The sequence below is a fragment of the Neovison vison genome, chromosome 7 (genome assembly GCF_020171115.1).
Source record: "Neovison vison isolate M4711 chromosome 7, ASM_NN_V1, whole genome shotgun sequence".
NCBI lineage: Eukaryota > Metazoa > Chordata > Mammalia > Carnivora > Mustelidae > Neogale > Neogale vison.
In genome coordinates this window covers 202,336,008-202,352,500 of record NC_058097.1, presented here as the reverse complement: position 1 = coordinate 202,352,500, position 16,493 = coordinate 202,336,008, and the positions used below count along the sequence as shown (strand labels likewise).

At 46.4% G+C, this 16,493-nt stretch overlaps 1 protein-coding gene across 2 annotated transcripts in view; it reads left to right on the top strand.

Annotated features, from left to right (window-relative positions):
• Window positions 1–16,493, top strand: part of CHKA (choline kinase alpha) — a 60,328-nt gene that overhangs the window by 570 nt on the left and 43,265 nt on the right. The gene's annotated exons all lie outside the window — the stretch shown is intronic.

Sequence of the window (16,493 nt, the reverse complement as noted above, 5' to 3'; positions counted from 1 at the left end):
TTCCAGGAGGCGCTGCGGGCCAGAAGAGCGGCTGCGGGGGAAAACGGGTCTCTTGCGGGCAGAACAATGCCGTGGACTCCCCGAGTGCGTTTTGTCCAGATGCTTCAAAATTTGGGAAGTCCCTTCGCGGTTTGAGGGCCTTCGGTGCGGAGGGCTGTCGTGATTGGCTTCACAGAGAGTCACCTCCTAACTTTGCTTCTCGCTCCTCGAGTCCGTGGTTTGCTTTTCTCCCCGCTCTGAAAGAGTCGTTTGTTCGTGGCCGGGGGTGACATTTGCTCATCCCGGCCAGCTCTGTCCAGCCCTAGGGCTGTGTTAGGAGGTGTGGCTCCAAAAGTTAGCACCGGGGGAGAAAGATTTCCCCCCTCTTTTCTTCCTTTCCTTTTTTCTTTTTTTTTTTTTTAGCTAAAAATACTTAGTTAAATTTGAAAGACGAGAAATGGATGTGTGCGCGTCTTCAGACTGAGCAGGAAAAGACTCCCGTGGTTTCTGTTGCTGCTCTGCGCCCCAAAATAACCATTTCCCTGTGTGTCTGTGTGTGTGTGTCCTTCCATTTAGACCTTTAGAAATGCGGTTCTTTCTCTGCTGCTTTTCTTTTAACTGGTTGGCCCGGTTGAGCGTCGCGTCTAGACACTGGCTGGCTGCCACTGATAATCCCCAAATCCAGCTGGGGTCATTCGATTCCTCTTCCGTGCCCAGTCTCCCAGCAGAGCTGCAGATGCGGCAGAATAACGGAGCCTCACTTCCTTGCTGTGTCGCCGGCCCCTCGTGCAGAGTTGCTATGAACAGTGAGAGTCAGAAGGTAGGGATCAGAAACGGGTGTTCAGGTGATCTCGCAGCTGCCTGATGATTTTTTTTTTCCCATGAAACTCTCCAAAACGATCACGTTTAGTTAGGCCTGAAGATTCTCAGTGAAAAGAGTGATGGTGGGGCGCCTAGTGGCTCAGAGGGTTAAAGCCTCTGCCTTCTGCTCAAGTCATGATCCCAGAGTCCTGGGATCAAGCCCCGCATAGGCCTCTCTCTTTGGTGGGGAGCCTGCTTCTTCCTCTCTCTCTCTCTGCCTGCCTCTCTGCCTACTTGTGATCTCTCTCTGTCAAATAAATAAATAAAATCTTAAAAAAAAAAAAAAGGAATGTTAGAGCGCATCCTAAGCAGTACCATGCGTCTGTAAAATGAAAGACCTGGAGGGACTGGAGGTCAGTGGCTGTTTGCTGACCTAGGAGGTCTCTGGTACCACCCCCCCCCGCCCCCGCAACCCAGTGCTCTTGCCTGTTGCCTGTGAAGATGTTTGGACACCCTGGGATCTGGCCTTCAGACATTTTTCTTTGGTCCCTTTTAGGGGAGTGTCACTGGTCAGTTAAACCTTTGTGTTTTGTGCAAAACTGTCACTGTAAGAGCGTCGAAGATGTGTTTTGTTTCTTTTCTCTAAGAATTAGTAGTCTTAGAAATGGTCTTGGAAGCTTTCCTTTTTGGTTTGAAGGACCCTTTAAAATGACGCATAGTAAACATTGCCTTTTAGTTCTCTTCTCTGGAATAAAGTGTGGTTATGGGATCCATTTAATAGGGAGAAAAGAGGTCATTTAGGTCACGGGAAGGGGGTGATGCCTAGCTTTTAAAAAGCAAAAGAGGCAGTTCAGAAGGGGGAAAAGGGCTCCTCTTGGCTGACATCTAGTGACCCTCCACAGGCAGTTGCCTTTCCTGGGACTCCAGCTATTAGGTGTTACTGACCTTCACGATCTCTCAGCGTTGGGTGGGGTGCTGGTCCCTCCCCGGCGGTGTGTCAGACGTCACCACCACAACTCAGTCCTTCGAGTCTGTCTCATGTTTCACCCTTTTGCTCCTTCCCACCCTGGAATATGCTTTTGCTGCTTTCCATCTTTGAGTTGATAACAGCAGCTGGCCAGAGCCCCAGGACTGCTGGCACACTCCCTGCCCCCCGAAACCCCTCCTCTGCCTGCAGTGGCAGTTGAGGCCTGGTGAGCGGCTTTTGCCCCCACACCTGCTGTCTATTCCCGGTGCTGTTCGTGAGGCCGGAGCCCAGGTCCGAGTCCTTGCTTAGACCCTGTCACGGGAGCCGTGGATGTCCTTGCGCTCCGGGTTCCCTCCTCTGAATTGTTCTTGTCCTGTTGTCAGGTACCCTCAAATGTTGTTACTCTTTGTTTTAAAGTTTAGGTGGCTTCCTGTAACTGGAGAATAAAATCCAGACTTGTTTGCCCGCTTTATACTTGGGCCCCACCTCCCTTTCTAGAGTGGTTCCTTTTTGTTGCTGTTGTTTAAAAATGCACCCCCCCCTCCGCCCCCCGCCGCCCTTACCAGCAGTGAGGAGCAGTGAGCTCCTTACACTGGATCCTGTATTTCCTGAGTGAGCTTTGTGCCTTCAGCCTCTAGGCCTGTCTGTGCTCTTATGCTCTGCTTGGCAGCCTGGTGTCTGCTTTTAAACTTCCTCCTTCAGGGGCGCCTGGCTGGCTCAGTGGGTTAAAGCCTCAGCCTTCCGCTCAGGTCATGATCTCAAGGTCTTGGGATTGAGCCCTGAATCAGGTTCTCTGCTCAGCAGGGAGCCTGCTTCCTCCTCCTCTCTCTCTGCCTGCCTCTGCCAACTTGTGATCTTTGTCAAATAAATAAATAAAAATCTTTTAAGAAGTTATAAAAAAAATAAACTTTCTCCTTCAAGGCCCATCTTAGAGAGAAACAGAATTAATTTCTTATTTGTTTGTCTTTTCCATAGCCTTTCATACACATACACACCTTGACAGCAACAGGACCTGCCACATTTGTGTGTTTGCTTTGCTTCTTCTGTAATTGAATTCCTAGAGGGCATTTCCTGTTCATCTCGTATCGCCTGCAGTGGAATAGTGCCTGACTCGTGGTAGGCACTGGATTTTAGCTTAAATTGACCTCTTCAGGGGCGGCTGGGTGGCTCAGTGGGTTAAAGCTTCTGCTTTTGGCTCAGGTCATGATCTCGGGGTCCTGGGATGGAGCCCTGCGTTGGGCTCTCTGCTCAGCAGGGAGCCTGCTCCCCTGCCCCTCCTGCCTCTCTGCCTACTTGTGATCTCTCTTCAAATAAATAAAATCTTAAAAAAAAAAAAAATTGACCTCTTCACTATTCTCTCACTATGATGACAGGTCTTTTAAAGATTTTATTTTGGGTGCCTGGGTGGCTCAGTGGTTTAAGCCGCTGCCTTCGGCTCAGGTCATGATCTCAGGGTCCTGGGATCGAGTCCCGCATCGGGCTCTCTGCTCAGCAGGGAGCCTGCTTCCTCCTCTCTCTCTCTCTGCCTGCCTCTCTGCCCACTTGTAATCTCTCTCTGTCAAATAAATAAATGAAAAATCTTTAAAAAAAAAAAAAAGGAAAGAAAAAAAAATAAAGATTTTATTTTATTTATTTATTTTTTATTTGACAGACAGAGATCACAAGTAGGCAGAGAGCCCAATGTGGGGTTAACACTCTGAGCCAGGTGCCCCATGACAGGTCTTTCTAATCAGACTATTGTTTGCCTGAGTCTCTCTAATCAGGGGTAGTATAGGGAAAGATTAGAATTATCATTACATTAGGGCACCTGGGTGGCTCCTCGGTTAAGTGCCTAGCTCTTGGTTTTGGCTCAGGTCGTGATCTCAGGGTCGTGAGATTGAGCCCTGCTTGGGGCTCTGCACTGGGTATGGACTCTGCCCAAGACTCCCCCCTCCCCTCATGCTTACTGTCTCTCTCTCTCTCCAAAAAAAAAAAAAAAGAAAGAAAGAAAGAAAAATTACTGCCCACACCCAGCCATCACAGCTGATGTGCAGGCCCATCAAATCAAGGGTTTGTTATTAGCACTCTCGTTGCTGGTTGGTAAATCACAATCAGTTGTGACATGAAATTGCAGATCTTTGCAAGATTTCATGAAGTTTGATGGAAGAAATGTTTGAGAGCTATTAAGTTTCGCACAAATCTGTTGACACGTTATATCTCACGGACCCACTAATAGTTGAAAATTGATGGGGAAGAGGATACCTTGAACTCTCCCAAGTAGAATCATTTAGACATAAAAAAACCAAGAGAAGTCCTTGAAAAGACTGGCCAAGTCCTCAGGTATATTTGCACAGTGATGCAGTAAAAGTCAAATAGGGAGTAGGTTGTGGTTTATGGTGTCCTCACTAAGTTTTTTGATAAAATTATGCCAAAATTCCCTACTTAATGTCCCTTTTATGTACACAGTTGAATTTTAACCTAAATTCTGTTGTATATGACTTCCAGTTTCATTTTTCAAAATAAAGTTTCACTTACATTTTTACTATTTACTGTGAAAATTTGATCCCTTAAGTAGCTTTACTTTTTTTCTTTAAGATTTTATGTATTTATTTGAGAGAAAGAGATAACGAGAGAGAGCCCAAGGAGCACCCTGCTGAACTGGGAGCCTGATGTGCGCTTAGTCCCGGGACCCTGGGATCATGACCTGAGCTGAAGGCAGGTGCTTAACTGCTTAACTGACTGAGCCACCCAGGTGCCCTGCTAACTTTAAAAAAAATTTTATTTATTTATTTATTTACTTGAGAGAAGGAGTGAGAGCACTAATGGTGCGGAGGCGCAGAGGGAGAGGGAGAACCAGACTGTCTGCCAAGCAGGGAGCCTGATGAGCACCCGCGTTGATCCCAGAATCCTGGGATCATGACCTGAGCAGAAAGCAGTTGCTTAACTGGCTAAGCCAGCTGGGTGCCCCATATGACCTTACTTTTTTTTTTTTTTTTTTTTAAGATTTTATTTATTTTTTTGATAGAGAGGGAGATCACAAGTAGGCAGAGAGGCAGGGAAGCGGGCTCCCTGCTGAGCAGAGAGCCCGATGCAGGGCTCCATCCTAGGACTCTGGGACCATGACCTGAGCTGAAGACCGAGGCTTGACCCACTGAGCCACCTGGGTGCCCCATGGCCTTACTTTAAAAAAAAAAAAAAATAAATAAACTTGGGGCCCCTGGCTGGCTCAGTTGGTGGAGCGTGTGACTCGAGCTCAGGGTCTCAGGGTCATGACTTTGAGCCCCGCATTGGTCATAGAGCTTACTTAGAAAAAATTAATAAACTTAATTTTTTAAGAGCAGTTTTAGGTTCATAGCCAAAAAACTTTTGACCAGAAAGTACAGCGAGTTCCCATATACCTCCCCCCACCCCGAACACACACACACACACACCAGAGTTGTACATTGGTTACAGTTGATAACCTAGACTGATATCATTATCACTCAGAAGTCCCTAATTTGCACTAAGGTTCACTGTCAGTGCTGTACATTGAGTGGGTTTGGAAAAACGTATGACACGAATCTACTATTACAGCACCCTGCAGCGTAGCCTCACTGCCCTAAAGGTCCTCTGTCCTCTGTCTGTCCCTCTCTTCATCCAACCCCTTTTCTCAGATGTTCTGTGATTGGAAGCATAAAGTGTGTAGTCTTTTCAGATTGGCTTCTTTCCTTAATAGTGTTCATTTAAAAGTCTCCTTTGTGTCTTTTCATGGCTTACCATATCATGATCGTGCATTTCATTTTAGTGCTGAATAATGTGTAATCATTCAGACGGACCATGGTTTATCCATTTACCTACTGAAGGACGTCTTGGTGGCTTCCAAGCAGATAGGACTAAAGCAGCTATAAACATCCAGCCTTTTGTGTGGATGTAAGTTTTTAACTCTTTGGGTAAATATGAAAGTGTGCAGTAGCTGACTTGTATGGTAAAAGCGTGTTTTGTTCCGTAAGACACGGCCAGTCTGTCTTTCATTTATTTGACAGAGAGAGATCACAAGTAGGCAGAGAGGCAGGCAGAGAGAGAGAGAGGAGGAAGCAGGCTCCCTGCTGAGCAGAGAGCCCGATGCGGGACTCGATCCCAGGACCCTGAGATCATGACCTGAGCCGAAGGCAGCGACTTAACCCACTGAGCCACCCAGGCGCCCCTCAGTCTGTCTTTCAGAGCGGTCGCGCCGACCTGCCTTCCCGCCGGCAGTGAGCGGGAGTTCACGGTGCTCCGCATCCTTGCCAGCATGTGGTGCCGGCACTCTGGATTTTGGCCTCTCTGATAGGTGCGCACTGGTATCTCGTTTTAACTTGCGATTCCCTAATGACATATGATGTGGAGAATCATCTTAGGTGCTTATGTGCCTTCTGTATATCTTCTTTGGTGACGTGTGTGTTTAGATCTTTTGCTCATTTTTTAAGTCAAGTCGTCTATTTTCTTTTTTTTTTTTAAGTTTTTTTTTTTTTAATTTATTTGACATACAAGCAGGGGGAGTGCGAGGGGAAGAATCAGGCTTCCCACTGAGTGGGGAGACCAATGCAGGACTCGATCCCACGACCCTGAGTGGAAGGCAGTTGTGTAATGACTGAGCCACCCAGGTGCACCGATGTTGTCTATTTTCTTATTGTTGAGTTTTTTTTTTTTTAATATTTTATTTGTTTATTTGACAGAGAGTTAAAGAGAGAGCACAAGTAAGCAGAGCGTCAGGGAGAGGGGGAGAGAGAGAGAGACGCAGGCTCTCTGCAGAGCAGGGAGCCTGATGTGGGGCTCGATCCCAGGACCCTGGAATCATGACCCGAGCTGAAGGCAGCTGCTTAACCAACTGAGCCACCTGGGCGCCCCTTATTGTTGAGTTTTAAGAGTTCCTCATATCTTTGGGCTAATAGTTCTTTTTTTTTTTTTGGGCTAATAGTTCTTTACCCAGTGTGTCTTTTGCAGATAGAGTTTTTTCTTTTATTTTTATTTTTTTATTTTATTTATTGATTTGACAGAGATCACAGGTAGGAGGAGAGGCTGGTAGAGAGGAGGAAGGAAGCCGAGCAGAAAGCCCGATGCGGAGCTCGATCCCAGGACCCTGAGATGACCTGAGCCGAAGGCAGAGGCTTTAACCCATTGAGCCATCCAGGCGCCCCTTGTTTTTTCTTTTAAAGATTTTATTTATTTGCCAGAGAGAGAAGACCGTGTAAGAACACAGGCAGGGAGGGCGGCAGGCAGAGGAGGAGCAGGCTCCTTGTTGAGCCGGATGCTGGCTGGATCCCAGGACCCTGGGATCATGGTCTGAGCTGAAGGCAGATGCTCAACTGACTGAGCCACCCAGGTGTCCTTGCAGATGTTGTCTTCCAGTTTGTTGTTGTTGCCTTATTTTCTTGAATAGTGTCTTTGTGCAGAAGTTTTAAATTTTAATGAATTCCAGCTTATTAATCATTTCTTTCATGGATTGTGCCTTTGGTGTTGTGTCTAAACTCTGATGGCGGCGACAAGCAAGGTTGTTTGGATGACTTCCTGTTACAGTCTGGTTTGTAGTTGTGCATTTTACATTTAGGTCTCGGATCCATTTTGTGTTAACTTTTGTGAATGATGTAAGGTCTGTGTCTAGATTTCTTTCTTTCTTTTTTTAAAAGTAGACTCCATGCCCAGCGGTGAAGGCCAGTGCAGGGCTTGAACTCACAACCTTGAGATCAAGATCTGAGCTGCAATCCAAAGTCGGACACTTATGCAACTGAGCCACCCAGACGTGCCCAGATTTCATTTTTTAACTGTGAATGTCTAGCCATTCCAGCACTATTTGTTAAGACTGTCCTTTCTCTATTGACTTGCCTTTGCTCTTTGTCGAGATCAGTGGACTGTATTTATGTGGATCTATTTCTGGGCTCTGCCCTCTGTTCAATTGATCTGTTTGCCCATCCTTCCCCCCCCCCCCCAAAGATTTCATTTATTTATTCAACATACACAGAGCACAAGCAGGGAGGGTGTGGCAGGCGGAGGGAGAGGGAGAAGCAGGCTCCCTGCTGAGCAGGGGGAACCCGACATGGGACTGGATATCAGGACCCTGGGATCATGACCTGAGCCGAAGGCAGTAGCTTAACCAACTGAGTCACCCTGGTGCCCCCATTTGCCCTTTTTTTTTTTTTTTTTTTTTTTTTTTGCCAATGCCACGCTGTCCTGATTACTGTAGTGTTGTAGTAAGTCTTGAAGTAACATAGTGTCAGTCCTGACTTTGTTCTCCTTTAATACTGAGTTGGTTATTCTGGGTGTTTTGCCTCTCTGTATAAACTCCAGAGTCAGTCTGTCAATACTGATAAAACAACATGCTAGGATTTTGATTAGGATTGTGTTGGATCTATACATCAAATAGGGAAAAACTAGCATCTTGTCGATATGCTGAGACTTCCTATCCATGGACATGGACTATTCATTTTATTTAGTTATTCTTTGATATCCTTCATAGGAGTTTTGTATTTTTCCTCCTATAGATCTTGTCCATATTTTGTTACATTTATACCTAAATGTTTCATTTTTTTGGTTGCTGATGTACATGGTAATGTGTTTTTAATTTTAATTTCTCCTTATTCATTGCTGATATATGGGAAAGTGAAAGTGATTGACTTTTTTTTTTTTTCTTTTAAGAGAGTATGGGGAGGGACAGAGGGAGAGGTAGAGAGAAATCTCAAGCAGACTCCATGCCCAGTGTGGAGCCCAATACAGGACTTAATTTCACAATCCAGAGATCATGACCTGAGCTGAAATTAAGAGTTGGAGACTCTTAACCAACTGAGCTACCCAGGTGCCCATGATTGACTTTTATATGTTAACTTTTTTTTTTTAAAGATTTCATTTATTTGAGAGAGAGAGAATGAGAGAGGGCATGAGAAGGGAGAGCATCAGAGGGAGAAGCAGACTACCTGTCAAGCAGGGAGTCCGATGTGGGACTTGATCCCAGGATTCCAGGATCATGACCTGAGCCAAAGGCAGTCACTTAACCAACTGAGCCACCCAGGTGTCCCTGTATGTTAACTTTTATATGACTTTTATATCCTGTAACCTTGCTATAATTCTTAATTAGTTCCTGGATTTTATTCTCAGTCTGGTCTCTTGGCTTGTCCAGCTACTGATGCCCATGTTCTGCTTCCGGGTTTTTCCCTGCAGCACACCCCTCCACTATCTCACCATCCTCTATCACCTGGTGGAGAATCTTGTCCTGCCCTTGGACAGCCCTAGTCTTTAGCTTTTCATGAGTCTGTTTTGCGTCTACAATGAAGTTGTACTCTCCATGTCTTTCATACATGTATGTATATAAGCAGGCTCTATACCCAGTGTGGGGCTTGGACTCACAACCCTGTGATCAAGCATTGCAATCTCGGGGCGCCTGGGTGGCTCAGTTTGTTAAATGCCTTAACTCTTGCTTTCCGCTCAGGTCATGATCTTGGGATCATGGGATCAAGCCCCGCATTGGGCTCTGCGCTCAGTGCGGGGTCTGCTTGGGATTCTCTCGCTCTGGCCCTCCCCTCATGCACGTGCACTCTCTTTGTAAAGGAAAATGAATAAATAAAATGTTAAAAAAAAAAAAGAGTTGCATTCTCTATACCAAGCGAGCTTGCCAGGTGCCCCCCATGGCTTTCATTACATACTTACCCATCTCACTGTGGCCAGTACTGTTTTCTTCTGAGCATCCCAGTAGCCCAGGGACTCACAATGAAACAGTTAAAAAAAAATTGAGGCCTGGGAGGTCCGTGTGAACGGGGCCTTGCTGGGGGGCACTTTATGGAGGAAGTGGCAGCAGCCCTGTGCTCTGACAGATGGCAGACCCTCCCGTGTGACAGAGTGGCCAGATGCGTGCTGCCTGCCAGGGGTGCTCAGAATAGTGGCTTGGGAGCGGAATTGTTGGAACCTGTTCTGAGGAACACTTGGTAGCGCCTGGACACAGTTTTGATTGTCACGATTGGGTGGTGGCACTGCCGGCCTCCAGTGGGTGGAGGGAAGGGGTACTGCTTACCATCCTACAGTTCAAAGGACAGCTCCTGCTCTAACTCCAACAAAGAATCCTCCGGCCCTGCATGTCGGTGGTGCTGAGCTGGAGCAGCCCTGGGAATAGAGGACTAGAGACCAGCTTCCCCTCCAGCGGGCGCAGTCCCGCGCGTGCGCTTTTTGCTTCCAGTTGCTGCTGCTGAGCCGCTGACATGACCTCATGTGATCATCACAGAACCCCTGCGTTAGATGCTGCTGGATTATTTGATGGTGAGAAGGCAGGCTTAGACGGCATCGAGTCAACGGCCCAGGGCCACACAGGTGTCTGCAGAAGCCAGCCGTTCACCAAGGTCAAAGTCTCTTCCCTTAACTCCGCCTCCGGGCTTGGGGTTGAGGCACCTGTTCCTGATTACCACACACTGATGGTGTCACTTCACTGAGTTGGCTCCCTGCCCTCAACCCAAACCACGGTTGTTTCAAGTTGAGTTTTAGATAGTTAAAAGAGATTTTGCAAATATCTGCACCCCCCCCTTACTTCATTTGTGCTCCAAATTCATTGGCTGTTTTGGTATGTCACTGTTCTTTCTATTTTCTTTGTATCCAGTCCTTGGACTTGTGGATCATTTTCCTGTTGAGAGAGTGGTTATGTTTGATCCCCCTTCCCCCCGCATCATCTGACTTTTAGAGAAAGTGAAGTTTGGGGGGATGCCTTAAGCCTCAGGGAGCTGGAGTCCTGCATGCTGGGCCTGATACCATGTAACTGGTGGACAGTCTGCAGAGCTGTCAGGGGCTCCTTTAGTTTTCAGAAGAATATAGCTGGTAGGTTGCAGCCCAGATAACCTCCCAGCTTGATTTAGCAGACGAAAATGTTAAAGATTTTTCTGGAGCAGGTAGGTTCTCGGGTTTATCATTTCTGAGCATTGAGCTGATGCACTTACATGTGGGTCTTTCTAAATGATGAAAAATACATAGATGTTAGAGGAGATGACTGGGTAAGCAAAGTGTCACACGTACTTGGGCCATTAGGTGATCTTAAAAAAGGAGATTCTGATACCTTCTACAGCACCGGTGAACCTCGAGGACTAATGCTAAGTGAAATAATTGCAAGTCACTAAAAGCCGTAACTGTATGATTTGACTTCTGTGAGATCTGCAGCGCCGTCAGGTTCATAGAGACAGAGTAGACTAGGGTGGCCGAGGGCTGGGGGAGGGGAGAGTGGAGAGTTAGTGCTTAATGGGCACAGTTTCAGTTTTGCAAGATAAAAAGAGTATTGGAGGGGCGCTTGGGTGGCTCAGTGGGTTAAGCCTCTGCCTTCGGCTCAGATCCTGATCTCGGGGTCCTGGGATCGAGCCCTGCATCGGGCTCCCTGCTCAGAGGCCAGTGTGCTTCTCCCTCTGCCGACTGCTCCCCCTGCTTGTGCTCTCTCTCACTCTCTGTCAAATAAATAAAATCTTTAAAAAAAAGTATTTTCTGGGGGCACCTGGGTGGCTCAGTGGGTTAAAGCTTTTGCCTTCGGCTCAGGTCGTGATCCCAGAGTCCTGGGATCGAGCCCCCCATAGGGCTCTCTGCTCAGTAGGGAGTCTGCTTCCCCCTCTCTCTCTGCCTGCCTCTCTGCCCGCTTGTGATCTCTGTCTGTCAAATAAATAAATAAAATCTTTTTTTTTTTTTTAAGTATTTTTCGGGGGGGGGGCCTGGCTGGCTCAGTTGGTTGGGTGTCTGCCTTTGGCTCAGGTCATGATCCTTGATCTTAGGGTTTTGGGATCGAGCCACAAATCGGGCTCCCTGCTTAGTGGGGAGCCTGCTTCTCCCTCTCCCTCTGCCTGCTGAGCCTCCTGCTTGTGCTATCTCTCTGTCAAGTAAATAAATAAAATCTTAAAGTATTTTCTTGAAAACATTGAAGCCACTTCTAGATGCAAATGCAGAGACTAGCTCAGAAGCTCTCTCCTGTATGTTTGCCTTTAACTTGTAGTTAAAACTTGTTCTTCAGCCAAATCACCGGCTACTACTTCACCACAAACCGCGTACTTGAATGTTGGTGTGACATGCACAAGTGCCCAAGATCTGTACTGTGTGTGCCGGCGTCCTGATGCCGATGTGTGCAGGCGGGTCACGTCCACTGGACTACTCAGCTTTCTTCCTGGGGCTGAGAAGGTTTTGATGATCTCTTCGCCTCCGTTTGGCTGCCTTTTGCACACAGAGTGTATTTACAAGCTATGTGAACTTTTCAGAGCAACCAGAATTGACGGACAGTTTTCATGGCCAACACCTGAGGGTCGTATTCAATGTTTTTGGTAAGGTGGGTGGAAAGTCTGGAACGTTTTCTGAAGTGATTGTTGTTTCCTCTGTGTGCGCTCTGGAACCAAGAGGACAGCTTGCTCCTGCGGCTTTATGGCTGGAGAAGGATCAAGGAGTACACGGGCGCTTGTGCTGTCCCTCCTGACGGGCTGGATGGTAGGAAGCCGAGGGGTGGTGGGGTCGCTTTTCCAACTTCACTTCCTCTCTTTCTGGTTGATCACTTCAAATGACTTGTTTTCAGTGTTTCAGTGGGGAGCACTTCTGCCACCTCTGGCCGCCCAGGCGAAGTACAGCTGTGTCCTGAAAGATGATGACCCACTGTGGAAGTCAGGGGCATTGTCTCATATGCCTTGTAGTAGGGAAATGCCCTTTTTCCTTCTCCCTCCTTGAAAATCTCCACATTGCTGTGAAGTCTGGAAATTGTACTTAATGGCTACATGTCAGAGTCACCCGTTTGAATTATGATGACCTAGTAGCAGATGGAGAGGAACTTGATTTATTGTACACTTTGCAGGTTTTGAGTTTTTTGTGGATTTACCCTGGATGTCAGTAACATGTAAATTTCCCTGAGCTGCTTTACTGTCCAACACAGTAGAGTCCTGTGGGAGAGGACGGTGCTGCAGGATCTGGGACAGTGGAGGTCATGCAGAGAAAGGCAAATTGGAGGAGAAAAAAATCTGGCACTTTCTCTGCAGCTGAAGTTCAGTTGGAAGATTCACCAAGAAGTAAATTAGCCTTTATTATTATAGATTGATAATGGATAAGAAAAATATTTTTCTTTCTTTCTGGAGTATTATCTGTTTGTGACTTGAGGCAGGAAATTCACAGTCAGGGCTCAATTAACTGGGTCCCAACTTGCTGAAAATTTTCCTTATTCTTTTTTTTTTTTTTTTAACCACTCCCGTGTCCATAAAATCAAGTAAAGGGTGAGGTTTGTGCTTATCAAACTGGCATGCCCGTACTCAAGCCACAGTGTGGTCTTACAGATCTGCCCAGAGAGCTAATTGTATTAGGGGCTTCAAAAAGTAGTTCGTATTTGCCAGTTTGTTTATTAAAACAGAAAACTGGTATATTATGGAATAGAAGAGAAGCCACACCTGGGTAGATACATGAACTCTTGCGTTTAGATTTTCGACAAGAATATTTGTTAATCTCTAATTGTCTTTTCTTAGGATGATAAGTCATAGCTACTTGATGATTAACTAGGAAGTTCGCTCCAGTGAGCTCCCTCCCTTCCTGGGCATTGCTTTTATTTGTGAAGTGATTACAGAAGACATTTGGAAAAAACAAAGGTTATTTTTGTTCATTTGGTTTAAAATTTTTTTGAGGGGCACCTGCCTGGCTCAGTCGGTTGAGTGACTCTTGGTTTTGGCACAGGTTGTGGTCTCAGGTCGTGAGATCAAGCCCTGCAGTCAGGCTCCCTGCTGGGCATGGAATCGGTTTGAGATTCTCCCTCTAAAACAAATCTTTAAAAAGGAAGAAATAAGGAAGGAAGGAAGGAAGGAACCCAGGCAGACATACATCCTGTTATCGTCCAGGACCAGGTGACATTTGTGTGCCTCAAGGATAGGGTCCCATGGAGGGGCTGAGGATCCTGCAGGTGTCTTTGACCTTTTCAGAGATCCCATGTGACTAACGAGAACTGCAGACTGATACGGTGTATGAGTTGCCCCTTGTTCATTTGTGGATTGCGAGGGAAGAAGCTTGGGTGTCGGTAAGGTGTGTGTTATCAGCGAGAGGCAGTTCATGCCTGAAGTCCTGCTCGTGCTTGGACTGCTTTCCCCTGCCCGCGTGCTGCTGGAAATGCCATCTCTTCTGAGTTTTCCTGTCTGATTCCCTACATTTTCCTGCCTTTGCATTTGGCCTTTCAGCTCAGTGGTGGGATTTAGGGGCCTGCGTTAAAGAGCACTGTGTAGGGGCACCGGGGTGGGGGAGCTCAGTCGGTTAAGCATCTGCCTTTGGCTCAGTTCATGATTCCAGCATCCTGGGATCAAGCCTCCTGTCCGGCTGCCTGCTCAGTGGGAAGGCTACTTCTCCCTCTCCCTGTGCCCCTGTTAACGCTCTCTCTTGCTTGCTCTCTCTCAAATAAATAAATAAAATCTTAAGAAAACAACAACAACAACATTGTGGAAGCCCTTCTGTGTGGAGATGGCCATGGCTGTTAAAGCATTAAATAAAAACTTTGAAAAGCTAAGAGAGTACGAGCAGAATGGAAATGAGTCTGTAGGAGGAGGGCAAAGGGCAAGAGAGATGCATGTTAGCCGAGCTCCCCTCTCCGGACTTTACTCTAAAATGTTTCTCTTGACAGTTTTTGTAATTCCTCGGGTGCCGGGACTGTGGGACCCTGGCAACGAGAGGGTAGGAGGCGAAGAGAAGGTGGTGGGTTGTGTGTGTGAGAGCCTTCTCTTACTGGCTTCAAAGTTGAAGGGAGGAAGGAAAAGTGGCAAAAAGATAGGTGGGAAGGAAAAAAAAGAAGAACCTGGTCAGGACCAAAGGAAAGGACCCCTGGTAGCAGGGGTGGGGGGAGAAGCTCCGTGTCCAAGTGGAGTGAGAAAGGGTGTTCGAAGCTGGGAGTGCAGTGCAGCCCTGCAGAAGTTTCCTGAAACTGGGTGACTTTTCTCATTCCAAAGCTCTTAGTGATGTTTCTTTCTCCAGATCCTAAAATCAGAGGAGTCTTTTTTTGTGGGCTTGATTGCTCTTAGGATCTAGCAGCTTTCCTCGAAGTATTTGATGGTTAGGAGCAGATTTTAATCAAATGACCATCGCCATGAATAAGACACAGAGGTTTAATGTTACGAGGTTGGTTCAGATAAATCAATGAATGTTCGATCTGCAGTTAACTACTTAAGGCAGAGTGGTTATCAGGTTCAAAAAGAAAATTAACAGCTTTATTGAGAAACCATGAAGTTCACCCTTTTAAATTCAGTTCAGTGATTTTTAGTCTTTTTATAGGGTTCTGCAATAATCACTGCCATCTTTTCAGAACATTTTCATCACCTCAGAAATAAATTCTTTACCAGTAGCAGTCTCTCCCCGTGCTCCCCACAACCCGTAATCCAGCTGATATCTTCTGGACATTTCATGTAGAAAGAGTCACACAATATGTGTGGACTTTGGTGACCACTTCCTTTAACTTAGTATGTTTTCAAGGTTTATTTGTCTCGTAGCACATACAACACTTTGTTCCTCTTTATGGTTGAGTAATATTCCATCCTGTGATACACCCCAGTTGGTGGACATTTGAGCTTTTCCGTGTTGTGGCTATTATGGACGTTTGTGTACAGGGTTTGTGAGGAAATCGTCCAGTTCTCTCGGGTGTATGTCTAGGAGTGGAACTGGTGGGTCACGTGGTCACTTGATGTTTATCCCTTTGAAGCTGTCATTGATCTTTCGAAGCCTCTGTCACAGAGAATCTCTGTGGACCCTGGCAAATTTCCCCCATTATGATTGAGGAGATACTGGACAAGGTTGTCACTGCTTTGACCCACTGTGGTCTTTATCAGCACCGTGATTTCCTTTGCTGCCAATCATCTTGGTACATTGCCAGCTGATTTTTTTTAAAGATTTTATTTATTTATTTGACAGACAGAGATTATAAGTAGGTGGAGAGGCAGGCAGTGGGAGAGAGGAGGAAGCAGGCTCCCTGCCGAGCAGAGAGCCCGATGTGGGACTCGATCCCAGGACCCTGAGATCATGACCTGAGCTGAAGGCAGAGGCTTAACCCACTGAGCCACCCAGGCGCCCCTTAAAAGCTTCTTTAAAGATGGGGCGCCTGGGTGGGTGGGTTAAAACCTGCTTCCCCTCTTCTCTCTGTCTCTGCCTGCCTCTCTGTCTACTTGTGATCTCTGTCAAATAAATAAATGAAATCTTTTTTAAAAAAACCTTTAAGATTTATTAATTTATTTGGGAGAAAGTGTACAGAGTGAGAGAGAGCACAAGCCGGGGTGGGAGGGGCAGAGGGGAAAGGGAGCAGGGTCCCTGAGCAGGCTCCCTCATTGAGCTGCCATGGGGCGCAATCCAAGGACGTTGGGGTCATGACCTGAGCCAAAGGCAGATGCTTAACCAGCTAAGCCACCCAGGTGCCCCAGATTCTGATCTTTAGATAAGAATTTTGGAACCTTCTGTGATCTATGTATTTGGGTTATGTGCTGAAACATTAGAGTATTTTTTGTGATAGGTGTGTTTGTAATGGAATAGCTGACATATAAGAGAATTAATGATCCGGTATGTTTTGGAACATTCTGGTTCGTATTAGACCTTATGGAACCTGTTGTCAGTTAGGCTTCTATTTGAGGAAGACTTTGCATGGTAAGAAGGCATAATTGATATTCTTGCCATAAGGAAGTTTGAAGAGGAAGTAGCATCAAATACCCGATTTTAGTGTTATATGGGATGGTTTTTGTTTTGAAATGTTTTTGTGGAATTTCCCAAGGTCCTCTTTAATCATGTCGATCAGTATGGTTGCCTACTATGACACAGCATC